Here is a 17,679-nt window from a genome sequence, read left to right on the forward strand (position 1 = left end):
CTGAGAGCAGCGAGTGAACCGCGTGCATTTTGGGTGTTTATATCCACACGTGAACTATAAACAGGTGTGTATGTAGTTGGCCTTTTGTTATTGCTGCGGTCGCTCAAAGAGAAAACGGGAGCGTGCGCAGCCATGAGGAAGAACACAAGATGGAAAACGTCTGACCTCCACACAAAGGTCAAAAAACCCAAAACACGAGGACTTCCTTGTTCGCTCGCTGGTATTTGCACCACTGACTTTGTCATCTCATACCTGAGAGAAGCTACAAAGGCTCGTCTGCTCTTCAGGCACGCACATCCCAGTGTTCACTGCAAGTGGATACTGGGATACTGGGAGGGGTTGAAGGAGCAGAGGGGGGTGTGTTTGTATGTGACGTGGACTGAACTGACTAACATGTTATTAGTAAGTATGCGCTTTACGTACTTCATGGACACATGACTGCACAAATCAAACCAGCTCAGGCTGGAAAACTGTACGACTTCACCTGAGCAGTTTACGCCCGAGGGTCAGCAGCAGCCCACGTTGCCAAGGAAACCGGCTTAATTGCTGAAAGGCTGAACACTATGTGACACGGGCTCACGCCAGAGTTTTTGGACCTATTGGGAAAGAGCCTAAGAGTCAGCTGTGATCAGATTAGCAGTCCGGTCTGACCCGCTGACTGTAGTAGTCTCTGACCACAGACTCATTAGATCTCACGTTACACCGACCACCAACCTTTTTATCATCGGCGCCCACAGCGCCGATAAACTGCCCTCAGCTGTGCAGTGGAGAAGTGATAACTGAAGGCTGGAAGTTGGTCTTCATAGTAAAATATTGGCAATAAAAGAAGATTGAACTGATCAGTGTTTTAAGCCTGAAAGTTCAGCAGGTGTTAGAGAAGGTGGTAAAAACACTGTTTCAGAGAGTTCCCCTTAATTCAGAGCCTGTTCAGTAAAACACGTCTCGACCGGACGAGCCCTTCGGTCATCTCACCGTGTCCCCGGCGGGTTCAGCTCATTTTCATGTTCCTCTGTCCTGCTTTAGTCTGGAGGATGAGGGCTCCGTGTCCGTTAACCCACGTGACGTGTGCTTGTATAGCGTGTGCGATGTCTGAATTGATCGCGTGAGCCGAGCTGCGATCGCTCTTCTAGCAGCGAAGAACTGAAGGGGAAACATTATTCAGGTGTCACGCTGATGAACAGCCTAAAAAGGTGCCAGGGGGGCAATGTTTGCAGCTTTTGTGGGATGCAGCCTCTGTTGAGGACAACTCTTGCTGCCAAGGTTACATCCAGGGCCCCCACCTTCCCACCCCAGCATGCCTCCTTTTGCACGAGAGGGCGGCCCATTGTGCTGCCTGAGTAAAAGCGGAGGGGACAGACAGGGTTGTGGCTAGGGGTGAGGATGGGGTGGGGTAACGAGGTTAAAGAAAGGAACAATAATGAAGGGAGCAGCCGGGGGAAAAACCCCGGAGAGGGAGAATGACTAATGCAGGGAAAAACACCATCTCCGTCCTCTGGGGTAGTTCATGCGGAGGTCGCTCCTCTACATCTTCTTTACTAAGTGCCGTTAAGACGCCGCTGCTGCGCACAACCGAGAAGAATGCACAGCTCCTCCCCCGCCCTCACCCTCCACTCCGCCGCATAATGGTGAAGGGGAGGGCTGATCCAGATCCATGCCGGGGAATCGCTCCAGCCCTCTGGATCCACCCTAAGCTTTAGCCAATGTGCTAGCTGGCTGGGGGAGGCACCCACTGAATGGTCTCTTCCATGTTGGAGGGGAGAGACTCCCAGGGTTAACCCTGGCCGTGCTGGGACAGGTGGGAAGGAGCAGATGCAGCTAAGAAGCCAACACGCCAGGGAAGACCGGCTGCCGAGGGGGGGGGCGAAGCTAAAGGCTCGATCCGTTTACCCAAAGCCAGAAACAGAGGCTCATTTTTTTCAATCAAATCCACGAGACGACAAAATGTCTGTTATTCTTCACAGAAGCAGCGTGCAGTTTGCACATGTGCAGCACAAACACCACCACTGCAGCAGGACCGTGTCTGCTCACACTAACGCGGGTTAGCTACTATGCCAAACACGCTCGCTCACTCATCCCCTCCTACTCCACTGTCCTCTCCATCCCAGTCTCACCCTGCCCTGCACCACTATCTACCGCTCTATCTGCCTGCCTGCCTTTCTAGGCCACTCTGCCCCTCCCACTTTCATTCATACAGCGCCTTGTTTTGTTTTCATGCTGGCTGGCTGGGTGGGGAAGGGGAGGGGGAGGCACGGACGAAGGGATGATTTCGCTGGCACAACAAGACGAGGAGGCAGCATCCTGGAGAGGTTCTCTCTCATTAAGCCAAACACAAACACACGTAAAACCTCACTGTGTCATTGAATCATTTGCCCGCCTCCTCCTTACGCATGCACACAGTTCCAGTAAAGGTGTTTAAACGCGAGGCGTGATCAAAGGTGTGCTACGTTTACCTTTCATTTGGCCACGGCCGTAAAAGCCCCGGCTGCTCGATCCTCGGGGGAGAACGCGGGAGAAAGCCGGGCAGCCAATAGCGTGCAGCCACACACGCAACACTTCCTGCTCATAACACTTAAAACCTCCCCTTTAATTGGCCGCGGTGTCTACAGGCAAAGAGCTGGGAACAATAACAAACAGGTTTTTACCCCAGAGCTGCTCACTCAGGACACGCACGCTCTTACTCATCCACACACAGTTTACTATATTTGGCCACGGTGGGAGTCCTGAGCTCCAAAAGCACTGCTATAAATGCTTCGAGTGATCTGATGTAAGATATTTGTCCTGAGGGACTGGAGGGAGGGGAACGGGTGTAAACAAAAACACGCTGATTGCTGGGAGGGACCAGAGTGACACCGGCGTTGTCAAGAAGCACGAAAGCCACGCCGCCGTTCACGGAAATGCAACACAGGCTACGGAAAGAGCAGAGGGGGGGAAGACAGGAGGTGGAGAGGAAGACAGAAAACAGCTGACGTGAGGAAGCAGAAGGTGGAGGAGAGGAGAGTCGGGCTCTGACGAACACCAACGTCCGATCTTTTCTAACCCTTTATGCTTCGAGCCGATATTCCCCCACAGGTCACACACACACACCAATCACGCCGTCTCTCCTGTCAACAATCAGTCTAGTGGCTGAAGTCCGAATGAGCGACTGCAGAATCGAGGCTGAACACCAGTGTTTGAACAAGCCCGTCTGTTCTCTACTCATTTTACCTCAAACGAAGAAGAACAAAGTCTTAAATCCTTGTGAAGCACCACAGCAGGTTTGTTACAAAAACAACCATCCGTGGCATAAAACAACAAAACTTTATTCGTTTTTAATCTGCCAGAAAGACGTACGCCGTCCAGCACTTTTTATTTGGTGAGCTGTTGCCAAAGAAACGAGACTAACTTCACAGTGCAGCGAACCAGAGGAAGAGCTGCAAACAACGTTATTCAAACGAGCTCTCAGGAACTGATCGCCGTTTCCTGAGAAGCGCTCCGTGTATCACTTCTAATAAGTAAATACTGAGACAGCAGAGAGGAAAAACAAACTGCAGGCAGCGTATCGCCACCACAGCTCCTCCCTTTCCATCGGCGTTATTTTTATAATCTCGTGGATCCATCACCGAGTCAGTGACCGTGTGACGCTCACACACTGGAGCCCGGATCCAACATGTTTGGACATCTAAATGAAACCGGGTGGTTTACCGAGCCACGGGGTCTGACTTTAGCATCAGGTGTGGGGTTGGGTGGTGCAGCGGTGAGCAGGGTCACCTTACAGCGGGAAGATTTTGGCTGTGAACCTGCTGCTGACCTGGAGGCTTTTTGGGACGATGGACTGTTTGTGCCAAGCTGCGTTCAAAGAAACGCTCACGACCTTTATCTATAACAAGAAACCTGATACAAAAGTGACACGAAGAACAAAGGGCAACATGTGTGCTGGCAAAATGAAACGAGGCTGGGTCACCGAGGGTGGAAGTGGCTGGAAGAGCAGGGCCTGGCTCATCTCGGACACACACGAGTTCAGCCTTCGCTTTAGGTCAAACCTTAGAAAACAGAACACACACAGGCTGTAGTGTCATTACGGCCTGTGTGCTTTGTTTTTTATCAGGGTATATACCTCACAGCGCACTATTCTCTCCTATCGCACGCTCCTGCCACATATCTGACATGCCCGTCTCAACATGTCGACTCTTTCCACTTCCATAAACAGAAGCGTTCTGCCGGTCTCCCCAAACGAGTGTCAAGAAGCAAGGCCCGAATATCTGCACCTCCTTCTCTGATAGCCCGTCATCATGACCCTGCAGCACCCCAATGGCCGAACAAGCACACGCGTGCTTTATTGTACAGCCGTGCAGCTATAGCGCTCCTTCTACAGCTGCGATTCAGTGCTACAAAGTTTAATCGAAGCGTCCATCGATCGCAATGAAAGGAAACTGAGTCTGTGAGAACGGAGAAACCTTTTCCACACATGGCCAGACTTACTGTTTTTCCTTATCTCTTGTGATCTCCAGCTCGGCCTGCTGCAGCTGAAGCTCTCCTTAACGTGAGGCTAATTCATTTTCACGAACGCAGACACGAGGATAAACAGTTTGAAAAGGGGGGAATGTGGTTTAATGAGCGCGGTTTCGCTCCCCGCTTTGTCTGTCTGTTCATCGATTTCCTCGTCTGTGTCTTCCTGTGCGCCGGCCAGCCCTGCTGGCCCGTCCTGTTACCATGGAGACGAGTCCAGACATAGACCGTCTGCAGTAATTAGCTGCATGCTCCCAACAGGCATTTTCTTAGATTCCCCTCTGGCTGTGTTCGTGTCCTGTCTTTCACGGTAACGCCTCACCTTCCCGTCATCTCTCTGCCCCGTAAAGATTTACAACCACTTTGACCTTTTCCACTCGGCTTCTTCTTCTTTCTTTCCCCCCCTCTTGACCCTCCTCGGCACCTTCCTTTCCCTCGGTCCCACCCCACCGTAGTGCGTCTCGTCGCAGGTGATAAATCACCCCGCCGAGAAAACCCCAGTCACCGGATCTCACTGCAGATGCTCAGGGTGGAACTGAACTCACACTCACACACTCTCTGCAACTTTCTGATGCTCGTGTCGTTACCGACCTCCGAACCTACTGATCCCTGTTAACCCTTATCCTGCGACGAGCCACGTCTCCTTGCTCCCCCCTCCTCTGTGACGCAGCTTTAATTTGTCGCACTGCCACCAGCTCGAGCTTTTCTGACATTAGACGCAAACATGAAATACACCCGCAAATAAAAACAAGCCGGGAACACACACACACGCACACACAGAGTGGTAGACAAAACAGTCAGACATCACTGAGATCAACATAAACTCACACACACAGAAGTCTTGCAGGATTTGCTGACTGGGTAGTTTGGTGGGAAGGTGATGGAGAGACACGGCGGACAAAACATTCATCTAGACAGTGAGACACCTGCATCACAGACCTCAGGATTTTCCTTAACCCAGAGGACTACTCGCATCCACACACACACACACACACACACACACACAGCCTTTAACAGTTTACGATGAATCGATCGTGAAAGCGACCGACGAGGAGGAAATAATCCCACAGGCCCAAACTCTGCCGTCAGACGGAGGAACCTGAACACCTGCAGCTCCTGTTTGTCTGAAGCTTACATGTAAAACACTCTGCAGACGGTGACTCGACACCTTTGCCCGGCGCTGCTCGGTGCCGTTTTATGGACCGTAGCTGTTCTTGGATAAATACCCGTCCACATCGGGTTAATTTAATCGGCGGTGCTGCGCCGTGGCCCGCTCATGACTAAGGTGTTTTTTAAAGCATTCTCCTTCTGCCTCAGCCGCCCATTATCTCCTCACATTAGACACAGAGAAAGTCAAAGACAACTCAAATTGCTCTCTCTCCTCAAGTTTTTCAAAGGCCCGATTGTCACAGTTCTCCCTTCCTCCTGTCCTCACTCCGTCCTTCCTTCTTCCCTGCCTCCTTTCCTCTTTCAGGCTTTCTTGTATTTCAGGGGCGTTGAGTTCGTGTAGACCTTCCGACCGAGGCGAGGGCTGCATGGAGTCCAGGATGCCAAGAAACTGACTTTTTACTGAAGCCTTGAAAGGACATCAACAAACTGTATAAGTAATGAATAAACAGATTATCTGATTAAATTCTTGTTATTAAGACACAAATGAACCACTTAAACTTTTGCTTGTTGTGTGTTTCTCTGGTTGATAATATTTAATGTACAAACCAATAATGAAACTGGACCATGTGGTCTTTATTCAGCGACACGATGAAAGCTGGAGCCAAGTTTCTGTTTTCCTTTAACTGCGTTACACTCGGCAGCACAGATGCTGCGTGCAGATTAAAAGGTAGCAGCGAGCATGCGGGCAAACGTGAAGACAAACACGCACAGAGCGTCTGCAGGTAAACACGACGTCTGCCTGAAATCAAAAGCAGGACAAACAAGGAAATGATTTCACACAAACAAATGAACAGACAAGAAAACAAGAGCGCGCGCACAAAGCTCCGTGCTGGTGTGTTTGTGCAGGCCGACCAGCGGCAGCGAGCAGCAGTCACAGTGTGAGGCCAGGGCGGGATGGCTGCAGTGCAGATGCTGGCTGTCCTATTTCATATTCACAGCATAGCACTACATAGAGCCACGGTGCATGGGGAGAGGTGTGCGCACGTGCGTGCACGCCCAGAGAAGAGCACAATGTGGATGCACATGTCAATCGTGCAGCTTCAGAAAAGATGGGAGGGCTTCTAAAGACTTGAGGAATTTCAAGGGAACGCTTCGTTCCGACAGATGGAAAAATATAGGCGGCAAAAAACCAAAACAGCTAAAGTTGAAGAGCTCTCAGTTAAAAACATGCCCCCTCTGCTCTTTTTACAAAAATCGGAAGACTCCCATTCTGCCCGTCTCCTCCTTCCACTCGCTTCCCACAGGGCCTCAGGAAGAACCTTTTAGTCTGGGAGGAAGGAGGGAAACTCTTCATCACGACTCGGAGAAACAGGCCTGTCACATTCCCAAACTGAAAACACAGCACACGGCTCACGTGTTGCAAACATGTTCTAATGACGTTCCTTTGTTGGAAGAAAACAGACCCTTCCTTCGTGCCCTTTAACCCCTGACCCGACACAACAATGGTGGTGCTGTTGCTGCTTGACTTAAGTCTGGAAGAATTACATTCGATAAAGGGCACAAATCTTTGTAACGTAACAGGCTGACAGTAAATAAGATCAGGTGCACAACGGTGTGTAGAGAGCAGCCACCGACCTGAAACGTACCTGGTTAAAAACTGTAACATATACAGATTAGAACATTTTTCCCAAGGAAAAATAAAGCTGTGGTTATCAAACGGCGAGAGCCATCTTTCCATCAGCGCAGCGAGCAGCCAATGAAAACAGCTGAGACACCCGACCGTGGTGTCTCCGGGGGCCGGTGTGGCTCATCATGGAGGGTGTTAGTCATAATCACAACAGTGACTCAGACTCACATGGATCAGAAGACTTTGGGAAATATCGAGACATCCCGTACTCTGGCGTTTCATCACGTTCCCCTTTTTCTTTTGTCCTGAACTGGAAGTGCTGATGACACCAGTCAAACCTCAGGACTGAATCCACCAGGAGAGAAATGCGTCTCTCCCACCAGCACCGACTCTGCTCCAGTCCCACCTCACTGTGAGCGGCGGCCGTGATGTCATTTCTATGCGACACAAACAGAAGCCAACGATGGAGGCGATGCTACGCCGGCTTGTAAACGTCTGCACGGTGTTGATTTAGGTGCAGCCGTTACCCTCGTTGCCAGGTTTCAAAAAATGGCGGATTTGAGTCTTGTGAAGGAGTCGCTCTCGTGACTCATCCTACCACGTCACTCAGGCTGCTGATGTCACATTTTTGGCCCAAGTCATCTCGCTTCAAACCTCAAAAACCTAGCACGGTCGAGTCGAGATAACTGCGACTGGAAAAGAGCGTTGGACGTGCACTGACGGGATTCGAACTACCGGCTACATCTCTGGGAACAAGCTGTGCCATCAGGTGACCAACAAACGGTTCAACTAAATCCAAGTGTCCCAAAAACATCCCGTTCCTGTGTGAACAGGAATAAAACGCATACCACAGAGTTTACATGTTCAACAGGACCCTAACGTCAGCTGACTGGGATGATAACTTACTGCTCGCCGATCCACCACTTCAACATTAATGCAGCGCACGCCGCTCTGAAACCTCCCCTAATTAAAATCTTAGTTTCAATAACTGCCAGAATGAAGAGAGTTGCCATAAGCACACAATTAACTGCCAAACAGAGAACCGGGGGATTACACGCGTGTGCATGCCTATAACGACAAGCTTTACATATGGAGGGGAGGAGATCATCACTACAGCTTACCAGGAGCCACGCGTATCATGCAGCAGCACCTAGAGTGATATGGACGCGCTAGAATAAGATCTGATCTGACTCCCTGTGCCCTGGCATGACGACGGCGCTGACAAGCGCCAGGAAGGAAAAGCAGAGGCCAATGCAGCCTGCGCGAAATGCACGCAGCGATACGGACACACGGGAGAGGCGACGGGTGAACGGAAGGTGGAGGGCGAGGCGGAAGGGTGAAGCTCAAAGGGAGGAAAACGCGCTGAAAGGAAAGATCCAGAAAAAAGCCTGGGGTGCGAGGGGTCGAGCAGGCGGTGCAGGCACGCGGCCACTGTGGGGGAAACACTTAGCGAAGTACGACAACCAAACCACGTGGATTTACCAGCACAGAGCGGCAGGACTGCGTCCCCTCCCCCAGACTCGTTTTCCTCTCCTCGAATTTGTGGGGCGTCTCCTCAAAAGCAAGATTAAGTAGCCGACATTAGGGCTGCCACGATTAGTCGACTAGTCACGATTGATTTAATAGTCGACGCGTCGTTTGAAGCTTTGTAAGATCACAAAAGACGCAGGAATAAGTAGCAGGATTTAAGAGTGTAATAACGGACTGAAACAGAAGATGGCAGCACTGCATGTACAAGGATGCCAGCTGCCGTTAAACCCCGAAGAAGAAGCAGCTGTGTCCCAGAATTCATAGCGCGGCCCAGCGCAGTTGTCAACAATGGCGGCAGCTAGTTAGTTTTAACTTTACTCTTATTATTCTTTCTGGGTCACAAAATAAACGTTTAACATATTTTCAGGCGAGAATGTAGCTGTGTAAACCTCAAATATCTGCTCAGTTTATCAGGACACCACATATTTTCAAAAGCGCTCCGATGTTTTCGGAGACGTCTGTTACCCACTAGCTCGATAGCTAGCCGGGGGCTAGGCTAACTAGAGCCGTGAGAACACCGGACTCCCGGCAAATCTTTTTCAAACCCACCGCCGTCTTTCGCTACTCAGGTTAAACATGATATATGAGTCACTTAGATAACTTAAAAATGTTATTGTTTGGCTTTTTTTAGTATTTTATTTGTTCCTGAGTAAATCGGTTTGGCTGAGATTAAAGTTATAGTTTTTACACAGCTGAATAAACTCAAGCAGACAGCTGATTATCAGAAGTGTGAGATGCTGGAGAATATACTCCGGTGTCCTGTTATAGTTTAGATAGCAAGGAGTTTATTAAACTTCACCGAAACACTCTGCAAATTTCATTAAAATTTAATAAACTATCATCTTGTCTTTATTTTTAGTTAGCACAGACCTTAAACACTTAAAGCTGTAAGCTAATGATAGTTATATAAGAGCAGATGCTGCTGGTGCAATAAGCTGTACGTCCAATGGATGATGATCTGATTAGTCGACTAATCGCAAAAATAATGGGTGACTAATCGACTATCAAAATAATCGTTTGTGGCAGCCCTAGCCGACATGTTATTCACTTACAGAGTCATTACGATGATTCGTGACTCTTTGCTTTTCTGTTTTGCAGCTTAAATCAAAATCAAATACATTTATGGTCTATTTAAAATATCTAAAATATTACCAACAAACATGTTCTTGCATTTATATGGACACCTGAAAACTATAATTAATACATTCACTCACTCTGGTTTACGAGCTGTTATCTAAGTAAACGCCCTCAGAAGTATCAACACAGCTGTTTGAACAAATTAGCAAAACAAATAAAACTTTGCTTTAGCGTAAAAACATTATTTGTAAAGAGCACTACATGAAATATTGAAGCCCGTCATATATCTGCTTCAAAGTACGTGACAGGAAGTCCAGGTTAGTGCCACCCTCACCGTTTCTGTCAGGAAACCTGCCGAAGCTGCTTTTTCACCGTTGGCAGCAGAAGACAAAGAAACAAAACCTTTAATTTCTGCAAATGTGAGTCTGAACTGAGTAATCCTGAATTCTGCGTTTCAATGTTCCCTCAAAGTATCCAAAAAACAAACATCTTCATGTTTATGGCCCACTTTCATGTCATAAATAATAGGGGTGGGGAAAAAAATCGATACTGTGTAGCATCGTGATATTTTGTTTGCTAATAATGTATCGATGCAGGGACAGCACAAATCGATATTTTGTTACAGAAAAAGGTTTTTGTGCTCTGACTTCAGAGCACGTTGATCCTTTTTCTGAGCAACAATCCTGACACTGTCAAATGTGTTTAACTTTTTTTATGGCAGCAATAAACACGACAGTTTACTTATTTTAATTTAAGACATGTTTTATTTTAATTAAGTTTAAAACTTTTTTATTTAATGTAAAATTATATTTTGTTTTAATTTACTTTCAAATTCTTCAGTTGCTGAAGGGGCTGCATAGTTTTCATATTGCATAGTTCAGAATAGCTGTAATTGTACCAGATGGTTTCAGTTAAGTTGGACTAGACTGTAATACAAACCGTTCAGTTTGTCAACAATAAAACTGAAATGAGAGAAAGACTGAGTGTGAGACTTTGTTATTAGATAAAATTAATATTGATAAAGTTTACCTTTATGGACAGAATCTGAATATCGCAAAATATTTTTAAAAATTGCAATAATATCGTATCGTGGTTAAGTATTGTGATAATATCGTATCGTGGGATGTTTGGTGATTCCCACCTCTAATAAATAAAGGACACGGTATCCTCTCTTCTGTAAAATCAGAGTGAAATAAGAGTTGCACAATCAAAATAAGTGAGTCTTTGGAAATGACAGAAAGTGTTTTAAACTCCAGATTGGTACAAATCTACATGTGCGTGTTGGACACCTGCAAACGAGCTCTTTAATTCGTCTACGACTTTATTCCAACAACACTGGAGGTGCTCGCCTCTCTTATAGCTGCAGTCTGGGCCTAACGTGGATCTTAAGCCAGACTGAGGCACATGGTGTCCCTTCAGGGGCCTGGGCTGGGGGAACAAAATCAAGCTGAGGGATTTTCCCAGCAGGCGACTTCTGGAGGAGAACCATCCAACCACAAAGGAGTACCTGTTTGTGTCATAACACCATACGTGTGTGCGTGCACAGAAATAATAATTCATACCAGCGTGAAGGACAAAAGAATAAAGAACACAGCACATACAACACGAGGGGGGGGGGCTGAAGAGGCCCTGCTCATCCTTGGAGGTGCAGGTGTTGTCAGCAGAGGCCCCCTCCAACCGTCAGTGGGAGTGAGTGGGTGGGTGTGTGGGTGGTGCACAGAGAAACACAGCAGCCAGAGGTAAACAGGGAGAAGCCGAGCTGACATTGTTATTTATGCCTGTTGTTACCAAGAGACGAAAACGCTCTGAAAACTCAACACTGCAGTTTAAACACACCAGTTTATTTCTCTGTAGCACAAACTGGTGAACTGGGCCTAATTTCTGAGGCAACAGCAGCCTGTTTATCCCAGCGAGTCTCACTCAAGCATGGATTTGACCTCAATGTTACTGCAGCCTCGTGTTCCAGTGTACACCGACTACTTTACTGGTTTCCATCCTCTCATCGTGCTGAATGCTGAGAGACCCGAATGGCAAACACTGTATTCAGTGTAAGGAACGTGCTTCACAGGATCCTATTATTATAACACGGCACGTTGCAGTCATACAGCGAGAGCATTTCTAAGAAATAAGCACCAGAGTCCACGCTTGAGCTCCTAAACTCGGCTCTGTCTTTTCCCTGTGACAGACTGAAAACGACAGCTTACGTACTTCAGCCAGACTCCATCCAACCAACGATCCTCGAGCCCCAACTGGCTCAGAATATACCGCACCAAGGCCAGCGGCGTGAACAACATCACGCTCCTAAGTGGAGGTGTGAGCGTAACATCACACATTAGAGTAACTGAACCACGAAGCAGATTTACACACAAACGTAGCAAACAATGAAAGACAAGAATTTTCTCTCGAGCTGCTGCCAAAACAAACACGATGAGAGCAAACAGAGGAGCCCGGCGCCCTGCAGCTCCGCTGGCTGCTGCACCGCTGTTATTCTAAGAAATGCTGCTGGTGTGCAGATCCGTGTGTGAGCGGGAGGAAGAACGTTCGCATGTGATGCGCGGGGAGAAGTTTGTGGAAGTGCACTTTTTATATAAACCGCTCCAGCGCCCGTCGCCGGGGAGCGATGGGAAAAACGTGAGCGACGAGCTTCGCGAAGCACGCAGCTCGCTTGGCTGCTCGCAGCGTAACAAAATAAGCAAGAACAAAGTGTTCAATGAGTTTTTAGTCTGCAGTAAAACCCGAGCTTCTGCGGCCAGCTTCTAAATATGATACTCGCTTCGACACCACAACAGATGTGATTCTCCGCCGCAGAACATTGGACAGGCGGAGGTAAACAGTAAAAAGTAGAATGAGGACTAAATTAAATCAGCACAGAGGGGAGCGTCTGAGCGGTCGAGGGGAGACAGTAAACAGGTGCCGCTGACCGATGACATCAGCAGCCGCGGCCGAGTTCACCTGTCGACAGGCTGACCAAACGTAACACAGAGGAGACCGTCCTGTATCATCCTCGCCGTACACAGAACTGTGAGACCAGAACGCCGGCGCTCATTTCTTTATATTTTACTAGGAAAATAGAAGATAGGTGCAGCCACTTATTCAAACCTGCATGTAAAGACAGGATATAAGCGTGAACTCTGTGAGACGAGCGCTCTTTGCCTTTCTGTGAGAGGACGTTCAGAGCTCTTTGTTGGATGTTGGCCGCCTTTTTGTTCTCGTCTCTGTCGAGATGATCTCACACTGCTTCAGTAATGTGGAGGTCATGGCTGATTTATTTACTTATTTTTGATCCAGGTTTGTCTGTTTTACTGCGTTAACAATGTTGCCGCCCTTCCTCGTAGCACATTTCTGATGCTGGATGTTTTTCCTGTGACCTTCAGATACTCTTCTGCCCTTCATTTGTGCTGCTTCCTTGAATCTGAGATATGCTTAGTGCAAAAACATTGCTTTATGTCTTTTAAACTGTTGTCTTTGGCAGAAATGGAACAAATTATTTGCGTACAATTAAAAACCGGTTCTTTGCTAAATTATCGGTTGTGTGCAGACACAACACTGGTTCATTGCTTAGGTTGGGTGTCTTTTTATGCTTGAGAGATTCATAAGCGAGTGCATAAGCATTTCTATGAAAACGGTCAGGTACAAGGACTAGACTGAACATGAATGGAAAAGCAGCCGACGTACAAAGAAAAACTTTATAAAACCCTCGTGAAAGTCTGGCTCCTCTGACGCAAAATACTAAGAAATGGGAGCTGGCTCTAAAACAAGAGTAAAAAGATTTACAATGAGCTGAAACTTAATGTTGACATGAATCAGTTCAGCTGGTAGCTGAACTAACATCAGTTTGGTTTGCTTTACAATTCAGCCATAAAGGCTTTAATGAAAATAGGAAACATAATTATTAGTGTTATTATAAGATTCAGTCAAATTAAATCAACTTTACCCTGTAAAAAAAAACGCAAAATGTCAAAATTATTTCAACTCCAATAAAGATCAATTTCAGTATTTCTCCTGAAGATCAAACAAACAGCCACCATGCAGATACGATCATCTTGAACTGGCGAGACGCTCCATGTGTCGTAGCTACTGACTCATTTATCTCCGTCAGCGGTATACGTGAGACAAAGAGCCGAGAGCATCTGTCTCAATCAGCACGTGCAGTATAGCGCCAGACAGTGCCTCCTACAGACATACGTCCAGTCGAAGACAACTAGGAGCTGAGTTTGTCATCCAAGCTGTTCTCCACATCCATCACTGCTATCCAATAACGAGAGGGGTCGCAACCGCAGAGGCGACCTTGAAGGCGCACAGACTCCGAGCTGCATCAGAGGGACCGTCGATGTTCAGAAGGACGCTGGTGGACGTCCATGCAGTCGCAGGCTGCTCCACTGACGCAGCGTCGTCTTCAATATTAAACAACCAGTGTACAAAGTTTCATGAGGTAAAATATTTGTCGCAGGTGCAACAGATTATTTTCTGCTTTAACCGACAAACAGGAACCCGTCCCAACGCTTCCACCTCCTTTGTGGTAATGCCGACCATCGCCCTCTTTCTAGCCCCGGCCCAGTACTTCAGTGTTCCCTTTCTTGCCTCCTGGGAGTAAAAGAGGCACAAAAACAGCCAATGGGACGCAGCTCTGGCCTTGCTCGCATATTTGCACATGGACATTAAAACTCAGCTCGCAAACTTGCATCCTTGTCCCCCATGAGCTCAGTGGAACCAGCCCCCCCTCGCTCTGCTGTTATTGGTCGAGGCAGGCAGCAGGAAGAGAGATGTTTGGCGATAAAGGCGACTTAACCCAGCATTCCTCCTGGGGGCTTATATTTTATGTGGGAAACAAGCAAAGCCATTTGTCAAAGGAACAGCTTGAACTTCACACTCATTTTGCAATCCCAGCACCGTGTATCGTGTAAAAACAGCAGCAGTATAAACTACAGAAGGATTCACTGGAGAGCTTTTCCCCTCCTGGGTTTCTTATTTTAGAAGCAGCCACACTGAGGAAACAGCAGCTCCAAAATGGTGGTTTGTGTACTGGATTCGCTGGCTCGTGGCCCGCTGACGGACGGTGTTGTTGTTGTCATGTGTCCGCTAATGTGCGCCGCTCCTTGCTCATGATTGATATGATTTACAGGATCACATGCTTGTTGTCCACACGCTGGAAATACTGGTTCCACCTGGTTCTCATTAACCTAAACTCAGAGTCTGTTGGTCAGATGTTGCTACACATCACACACTAAAAGTGGGAAACTGACAGCACATGACGGCAAATTCCACACGGGGGAAAAAAAGATCCTCATTCCACTCCGTTCATGTCAAGACACAAATCACACGAGGACAGATGATATACAGGCTCAGTGCATGCACAGGAACACAGGTGCATCGCTCTTCATCCAAAATACCAGCAGACCACAGGTGTGTGCGGCGCACTGCAGCATGCATGAGTGACAGGCTGCGAGCAGCGCCACAGTGCACAACCTTTTTTAGTCGCAACAATGCCTTCACGAGGCTAGAGCACGCTAAACATCAGCTGGGCCGGACGTCACTCTGCGGGTGATACGCGCACATTCATCGTAAGAGACTAGCTCACTAGTTCATAATCTAAATTAAGCAGCAAGCAACGAGCACTACTCAATGTCATCGTCAGTATATATAAGTGCAGAGGCTGTTTAAAAAGTGGCTTTGCTGCTTTGACATAACTAATCCAGCAACACAACAGATGGTGGAAAAGCTGGTTTTTGCTTACGTTTGACTTTGGAGGCAATAAGAGCAAAACTACAACATAAGAAGACATGACAGCCGCTCTTTTCTCCAGGGTGTCCAAATTTCAAAGCATGTGTAAACACGGTGTCATGCAGATGTGCAGCTGAAATCTACAGATGTTCCTGAAGGCCTCACATGCAGTTGTAGTCAGTCAATGTGAAAGCTTAAATCTCAAACACACAATGTTAGGTGGTAGTAGTGTATACAAGCTGCTGCTGTCACACATTTCATCATAAATATGTGTGACATATTTTATCCATATTGTATATTCTGTATCTATATATGTGTATATGTGTATATATGGTGTATTTATGCTTATATCCTTACTCTCATTCCCCTTAATGTATCTGTAACATGCAACTTCTTTCGGTGCTTTGCTACTGGAAACTGAATTTCCCGGAGGAACCCACCCGAGGGATTAATAAAGTTTCATCTAATCTAATCTAAATAAATCCCTGAACATAACTCAAGGTTTTTTCACAGCCATCTAAACAAAAGAAACAAGATTTTGTATCATTGTTTTAGTTGATTTAACTCAACACATGACGACAGGTCAAACTCTTCACACTGGCCTCCCACTTTAAGATGCTGGTTTGGACTTTTAGAGCTTTACATGTCCAATCATCCCCACAGGTCCCTGAGGTCTGGTGGTCAAGGCTTACACCCACTGGAGACGCAGCATTTTGCCACAGCGGACTCTGATCTGCCTCCCACCGACTCAGAGATCTGTGGCTTAAAAAGCTGCTAAAACACAACTTTATCTCTCATAGTGGCTCTGAGGTGCTTTATAAATACAACTTTTCTTATTTTGTTAGACTACTGTTAAATGTATCTTGAGAATGTCATTAAGTGATGACTAAATGATGCGTGTGCGTCGCTGTGTTTGCTGATAGAACTGCACAAAAACTAAAAATGTACTTTTCTAAAATCCAGTATTTTTCTCATCTTTGTGCAGTAACTCAATGGGGTCATGTTATTATAGGCATAACTGACACGACCTTTGCACTACACCTAAACCCAGCGGTGAGATGCTCTGTGCAAGAACACACAGCAGCACATGTGATCCTAAATCACACACGCAACCGAGCCGCAGAGAAAGCAGAAGAAAAGGCTTTCAGTCACCGAGCGCTCGCAAACTGCTTCTGCCAACAACACACGAACTGTGGACAAACACGTTACAGCCAATCACATGGGGAGTAACTCAGACGCGCACCAATCGCCGGCAAACACATTGCCAAGCAGCCATCTTTAGTAACAGGAGCCAGGGCTGACAAGTTTGGTCTATCATTTTGAGGCCCAGAAATTCCTGCATGTCTGCATACCACAGCGTGCAAGGAGAGAGGGAGGGGAGAGGGAGAGAGGAGGGAGAGTACAAAGTAAAAGAACGGGGGACAGAAAGGAGAAGAAAGGGAAAAGGGAGGAGGTGCAGAGGGAGGATCCTGGCCATAAGGTGGAGCATCAGAAGCAGTGAAGAGAAATGGAGAGAAAGCAAAAACAAATTTTTGTCCTCTTTAAATCAAATCAAATCACTTTTTATTGTCACATCACATGTGCAGGCACACTGGCACAGCACATGCGAGTGAAATTCTTGTGTGCGAGCCCCACAAGCAACAGAGATGTGCAAACACAACAACACAAACGAGCAAAATACAAGAATGGCCAACCTGAAACTAATAAATATATGTACAATATATAATAGTGTATGCATTTCTGGATGTGTATACTAAATATTTTCCTACGTGTGTGTGTGTGTGTGTGTGTATACACATTTTTACAAATTAAATAGTAAAAAAATAAAATAAAATAATAATAATAATAATAATAATAATAATAATAATAATAAAATATATAAAATATACAGAGTTGAATATGTGCAAAACAGTGGCATTACTGTACAGTATGGAGTGCATAGTGTTGAAGTTCCAGTAGTGAAGCTGAGGTGTCTATGACGTGTTCAGCAGTCTGATGGCCTGATGGAAGAAGCTGTCTCTCAGTCTGCTGGTACGGGACCGGATGCTGCAGAACCTCCTTCCTGATGGAAGCAGTCTGAACAGTTTATGGCTGGGGTGACTGGAGTCCTTGATGATCCTCCCCGCTTT

At 47.0% G+C, this 17,679-nt stretch overlaps 1 protein-coding gene across 2 annotated transcripts in view; it reads right to left on the reverse strand.

Moving 5' to 3' along the window:
* insrb (insulin receptor b) overlaps nt 1-17,679 on the reverse strand; it is a 73,271-nt gene that overhangs the window by 23,569 nt on the left and 32,023 nt on the right. The window lies entirely within an intron of this gene.

This window comes from Aulonocara stuartgranti (assembly GCF_965226115.1).
Source record: "Aulonocara stuartgranti genome assembly, chromosome: 23".
NCBI lineage: Eukaryota > Metazoa > Chordata > Actinopteri > Cichliformes > Cichlidae > Aulonocara > Aulonocara stuartgranti.